A 7,000-nucleotide genomic window follows, 5' to 3' on the forward strand; every position below is an offset into this window, starting at 1 on the left:
TAATTAACATAAATTATTGTCTCGTGTATTTCCTGTTAAATCACTTCCTTCAGTTGTTCTTCAGTGGACACAAATTAAGCTTTCTGTAAGGATACCATTTTAACAAAGTTTATGCATGACATTTCTCAAAGAGTGTGAGTGCTTTTCAATCTTATGGTTAAATTTTAGATCCTTCAGGAAATGTTCGACAACAGGTCTTTGTTTTTTTGTTTGTTTGTTTTTTGTTTTGTTTTTGTTTTTTTGGGGTTTTTTTATTCTGCATCTGTATATGAAATGTTTGGCGAGTAAAAAATTAATGGTTTGATCAAATGTATCGTCTGTGTTTGTCCATCATCCCCAAATAAAACTAATTCAACATTTAACATTAATCTACCACAATTTTCGCAATTATCCTTCTGTATCCTCTCCAAGTTTCCCAAAACATTATTGTGACAAAGTGGAATACCACAGATAATGCTGTGCTGTGTCTTCTTCACGTTCACTGAAGTTTCACTTATCACTACTCGTAATGTCCATCTTCTTCAAAATGCTTTTGGTTCGTGTTTCAGTTGAAGCTTCCTGAGGTCAGTTTAACTCACTCAGTACGGCCAGTCCTCTCTTCTCCTCTACACAGACCCCTCGGATGTCCAGTGGGTGTCCGACTGAATGACCCAACCTTTAGCTTCCGTCGTCAGAATTGTGGTATTTTTTGTCAACATTCACCTCTTCAGTATAAGAGCCTTCCACTTGCAATATTTTGATGGTGGTAATTGGGGGGTGAAACGCTGTTAACGTCGTCTCTTTCGCCGTTCGTATGGAGAGAATTAACAGCTTTCTTGTCAGTTCTGTCCTGGACTGACTCGCCGGCACGCCGATAAAGAACCGCCGGATCGAGAGAGATCGCTTGTCAACATTCTGTGGGGCATCAATGCTTGGCCATGATTTTCCGCCAATCAGTGACAGGGAAACATTATTTGTTTGGATCGTCAGCATTTCTATTGGACGAAGTGGACGACCAAGCAAACGACCCGCAGCGTTAGTTGTGAACTTTGCCGTTGATGTAAAACAAATTTTGAGCTGTAGGCCTATCGTTTGATCAGTTATCAGTCCAGATTTGGTCCCAGATTTGTTTTTCTTTGTCTGTGTAGACTTATTTTGTGTGTCTGCATGTGGGTGAATGTCATGGCGTTTGTGTCCACCAGTGTGTGTGTGTGTGTGTGTGTGTGTGTGTGTGTGCGTGCTTCAGTTTTATGTCTTTCTACTAAGTGAAAGGTATAGACGCGTGGGAGGTGGGTTGGGTGGGGGTGAGGGGGTCGGGGTGGGTGCATGGGTGTCGGGAGGGGAGGGGATGATGTGGAACAGGAGAAAGGGGAGCGTAGAAGGTGTCTTACTGTGTATGCACAAGCCGATGCTTGTGTGTGTGCATTTGTGCGTGCGTCCGTGTGTGTGTGCGCGCGCGCATGCATACTTGTGTTTGTGCTTTCATGCGTGCGTGTGAGTGAGTGAGTGTGTGTGTGTGTGTGTGTGTGTGTGTGTGTGTGTGTGTGTGTGTGTGTGTGTGTGTGTGTGTGTGTGTGTGTGCGTGTCAGTGTGTGTGTGTGTGTGTGTGTGTGTGTGTGTGTGTGTGTGTGTGTGTGTTTGGAAATATGTCATGACATTTGTGTGGCAGTATACGAGTGTGTTTATGTCTGTAAACGTGGATGTGTGCTTCGTATCAAGTGTGTGCTGTTTCATACGTGGTCAGAAGAGAGACTAAATAATAGTATGGATGTTTCAAGCGGAGGGTAGATATCTATTAAACTGATCCTTTTGCAGCAATGAAGCCATATGTATCAAGTTTTGTTGTTGTTGTTGTTGTGTTTGTTTGTTTTTCAGTTGCCCAGTGTGTGTGTGTGTGTGTGTGTGTGTGTGTGTGTGTGTGTTGGTGTGAACTGGTGCTTGGACGGAACTGAACTGCGGACAAACTGCATGCATGCATTCCAGTTCAAAGTAAAGGTAATTATTTTTACATGTGTGATATGTATCATATTTCCAGTAGATAATTACGTAGGCTTTGTGAGCCGGCACTGCAATGGAAACTGCGTATCTTTTCGATATCACCAGTCGTTTGTTTTGTCTTCTTTTAATTTCCAGTGAATACGCCGCCTGCAGCAGCTGCGACTTGAAACATCCGAACTCTGACATGTGCGTTGGACATGCAGGGAAAAACGAGGAGAGGCGAAGTCTGTCTGAAGTCTTAAGCCCACTGAATATATGATATATATATACCTACATTTTTGAAAGTTCTATGTGCGTTAGTCACGTTGGGAAAAATGAGAAGAGGCGTAGTCTGTCCGAAGTCTTAAGCCTACTGAATATATCTTCTTCTTCTTCTACGTTCACTCATATGTACACGAGTGGGCTTTTACGTGTATGACCGTTTTTATCCCTGCCATGTAGGCAGCCATACTCCGCTTTTGGTGGTATGCATGCTGGGTATGTTCTTGTTTCCGTAACCCACCGAGCACTGACACTACATGAGGATCTTTAACGTGCGTATTTGATGCTTTGCTTGCGTATACACACGAAGGGGGTTCAGACACTAGCACGTCTGCACATATGTTGACCTGGGAGATCAGAAAATACCCACCAGGCGCCGACACCGAGATTCGAACCCGGAACCCTCAGATTGCAAGTCCAACGTTTTAACCACTCGGCTATTGCGCCCGTCTACTGAATATATATATATATATATATATATATATATATATATATATATATATATATACCTACTTTTCTGGAAGTTCTACGTGCGTTGGTCATGTTGGGAAGATTGAGGGGAGGCGTAGTCTGAAGTCTTATCGCCTTGTGAATAAAAAAATTATCATGATGTATGATGGCTCAGTGGTTTAAACGTTTGGCAGAAAGGTGACGCAGTCCTGAAGTGGTGACCAGCTTGGAGGCGCGGGTTCGAACCTGCAAAGGACCAGGTTAGAAAAAAAAAAGGCGACAATACAGGAGCATCCAGGAGACATCGCACGGCCCGACTCTTAGTTTCAGTTTCAGTAGCTCAAGGAGGCGTCACTGCGTTCGGACAAATCCATATACGCTACACCACATCTGCCAAGCAGATGCCTGACCAGCAGCGTAACCCAACGCGCTTAGTCAGGCCTTGAGAAAAAAAAGGTGAATAAATAATAGATAAGCTTACATAAATAAATAAATAAATAAATAATAATTATGATATAAAAAAAAAGGTAGTAGTAATGGTAATAATTAAAAAAATAATAATAATAAATACGTAAATAAATAAGACAACAATGATGATAAATAAGCAAATAAATGTAAAACGTGAAGACATACATTCACACATACACCCACACATGCATAACAGATATGCACCAAACATGCAGTTTCACAGATATGAAAGCACAGTCAAATACATATAAACGTACATGAGCTCCAACACACACACACACACACACACACACACGACTTTCTTAGAGTGAAAGGAGTTGAGGGCCGAAACACCTGACTGAGGGAGGCTTCTTCTGTGAGGACCCTGCATTGTCCAGCCCTCCGTTGAGTTGCTCATCACTTTTGAAAGTTCTATGTGCGTTAGTCATGTTGGGGAAAAAATGAGGAGAGGCATCGTCTGTCTTAAGTCTAAAAGCCTACTGAATATACGATGATTATATAAGTTCAATTGATTTTGAGCAGGTGTTTAATCAGCACATCTGATCTTAAATCTTTTTAACTCTTGTTACTTCTCTTACATCTTGATTTCCGCATATTAGTATATAAAATAAAATTGTTTAGAGTTTACATCTGAGAGCGTAAAAAATCTTTTTAAAAAATACAGCTATGTGCGTGTGCATGCGCGTGCGCGCGTGTGTTCACTCCTTTTGTTTAATGTCTATCCACAATTTTTTTTATTGTGATTTTTGGACAAATACACACCCCCCCTCCCCCTGTCTGTGTGCATTCGCGTGTATGTGTGTAAGAGAGAGAGAGAGATCGAGAGAGAGACAGACAGACAGAGAGAATGCGTGTGCATGCATTTGGAAATGGCATGTCACTCATGTGTCAGAATATGAGTCAGTTTATATGTCAGTGAGTGTTTGCATCATATTGTGTGCTGTTTCCTACGTAGTCAGATGAGGGCTACAACCACAACACCCAACAATATGGATAAACTTTCAAGAGGAGAGCAGATATTTATGAAAGAGATCCTTTTCGCGGTGGAGAAAAAGCATGCACATGAATCAAGTGACAACATTTATGAATTTGCCCAGGCGTTCAGTGAAAGGTTAGGTGATCGGCTCACAGGTGATGACAAAGGGGAGAGTTCTGAACATTCTACGTTGAACAAACACCAACCCTGGTTTGGTTTGACTAATATGGATGCTTATACAGCACCTGTCCTCGGTCTGAGACCAAGCTCTAACCGCTGTACAGAGTCATTTGCACAACAGGCTGCCTACCTTGGTGCTCATCATTCGCTTCCTGTGTCATTCAGTCAGGTTTCAGACACACACACAAACACATAGACAGACAAAACATTTTACGTTTATGACCGTTTTCTTTATTTTTCCACGCCATGAAGGCAGCCATACTCCGTTTTCAAGGGTGTGCATGCTGGGTATGTTCCTGTTTCCATAACCCATCAAACACTGATATGGATTACAAGATCTTTAACATGCGTATTTGATCTTCTTTGTGCGTATACACACAAAGTGTGTTCAGGCAGTAGCTGGTCTGCACATATGCTGACCACCAGGCGACGTTACCGAGATTTGAACCCAGGACCTTCAGATTGAAAGTCCAACGCTTTAACCACTCGGCTATTGCACCCGTCACAGAGCTGTATCCTGTAGCTCTGGATCTACAGCCCAATTTGCAGTCTTTATCCAAAGGCTAGCATCTTAGGGTCAGACAAGGATGACCCCGCTGTGCTGCATCATTTTACTGCCAAAGATGCTCCCAACAGAAACCAGTCAAAACATGACTATGTACAAACAGGGAAAAGCTGTTACTAAAATTGACTTTTGTGTGAGCATGGGTCTGACTGCGAGATCCACAACATACAGATAGGGGAGTACTGCTGGATGGATTCTTTAGCGACTATGGGTTTGACGAATTCAAGATGTAGGAATAAATGGGTAAATAACAAAGTATGATGAAAGACTGCTCTGGGCGGTGGTGTATCACACTACTGTTTTAAACTATATAATGTGCTCTACTGCTTTGCTACTCAGAACTGTTCAGCACTGCACTAAAATATTATGTTCTGCTCTCTATTATGTAAATTGTATTACTATTATTAAACCATACAAATTTGTCATCAGATTTGTTGTACTTAAGATGACATAATCTGTGCTTATCCCAGTTCATTTTCAGACTGCTTAAAACCGATGCCAGAAACATGCAAGTACTTCCTGATAAGCAGCAAATTGCTCTCTCTCTCTCTCTCTTTCTCTCTCTCCATACACCCTGAACTGATCAACAAACACCACAGATGTTTCTTTCTTTACTTTAATGGAGTATGATATATCACAAAAAATATAGTGTTGGTGTCCTGTATATATTGATTATATATTCATTTTAATTTATTGATAGAAATCAATGTCAGGCATGATGGAAGTAACACACAAATGAAAATGTTAAAACATATTACTACTACTACTACTGATATTGACCTGTTCAATGCCTACATGACAGGTAAACCAATTGTACTGTTGTTGTGGCCAGGCTGCCGACATGATGGGTTAACCTGTCATTGGGCTTTTCTGAATTTTCCTTCAGTCAGAAAGAGAAATAGCATCATGTCTGTTGTCCAACCCAGAAGAAGATTGCATTTTAATCATGTATAAACATGAACGCAGTCCTAATGTGGTATACTGAGTGATCTGTAGCTCAAAGCAATGACCAACTGTCAGCCCAATTAGCAACTGAAGTGATCTAGCACACACACACACACACAGCAGATGACAATGAACAAACTTGGACGAGTTCAGGCAGGCAAAGCCAGATAATGATGACCCACATAATACGACAGACACCGATTGTTCAGAGATTAAGGCCAGACACGGTAGTACAAAAACGTATGAAATAAACTTGAAGTTTATGGCTTTCTGTGACATGGTATTCAAAGATATTGGACTAAACATGTCTAAAAAGGTCATTTTGTGCAATTTGTCATGACGGTTTCCATGGAAACGAATCCAAAATGGCCAACAACAACAAAATTAAAAGCTTCGAACTTCGGTACCTTTATAGATATGTTATTTCTGTTTGTTTTATTTGATTTATTTGTATTTGTTCTTTATTATAGTGCAGTGGTATTTTGGAATTTGAATAAATACATTTTTTTTTTGTTGTTGTTGAAATGTATATAAGTTCCCTGACTTTTTTTTTTTTCCAAATGAGTGTATATTTATTCTTTTACTAGTACTATATAAACCACCGCACTATAATAAAGATGAATACATAAAGAAAGAAAGTACCAAGTTTGAACATGCTATCTTTTAAAGTTTTTGAGCATTAGCATTTTGAAAAATGGTATTACGAGGACAAAACACAAAACAGAAAACAGGAAAAGAAAGAGATGTGCTTGTACTCACAAGAAATCACACATGTTGATGCTGTTTGAAGCTTTATTTAAGTGCATATATTACCCAGGTGGAACGGACTATAAAGATTAGATGTTGAAGAAGCAAATTATGCGAAAAAACGAAAATCACAAAAAAATCATGATTTTGGTCAAAATTTCACTACCGTGTCTGGCCTTAATGCATGAAGTAATATATCACATGAGCATAAAAATGTTGGAAAACTTCATGCAAAGCATGAAGAGCATGGTCATGGGAGTGGCTGTGGGAAAGGGGAAAAGAAGGGACAGGGTTAGGGTCTTAGATGATAGCACATGTTTTGGAATTGTTCCAAAATGTGTGGAGTCTAATTGTTTTAACTGTTATTTTAGTTATGTTAGAAACTTGGATACTAGGACTTCATTTGGTGGGGGTTTCTTTGTTTGTGTAAT

This window comes from Babylonia areolata, chromosome 12, assembly GCF_041734735.1.
Source record: "Babylonia areolata isolate BAREFJ2019XMU chromosome 12, ASM4173473v1, whole genome shotgun sequence".
NCBI lineage: Eukaryota > Metazoa > Mollusca > Gastropoda > Neogastropoda > Buccinidae > Babylonia > Babylonia areolata.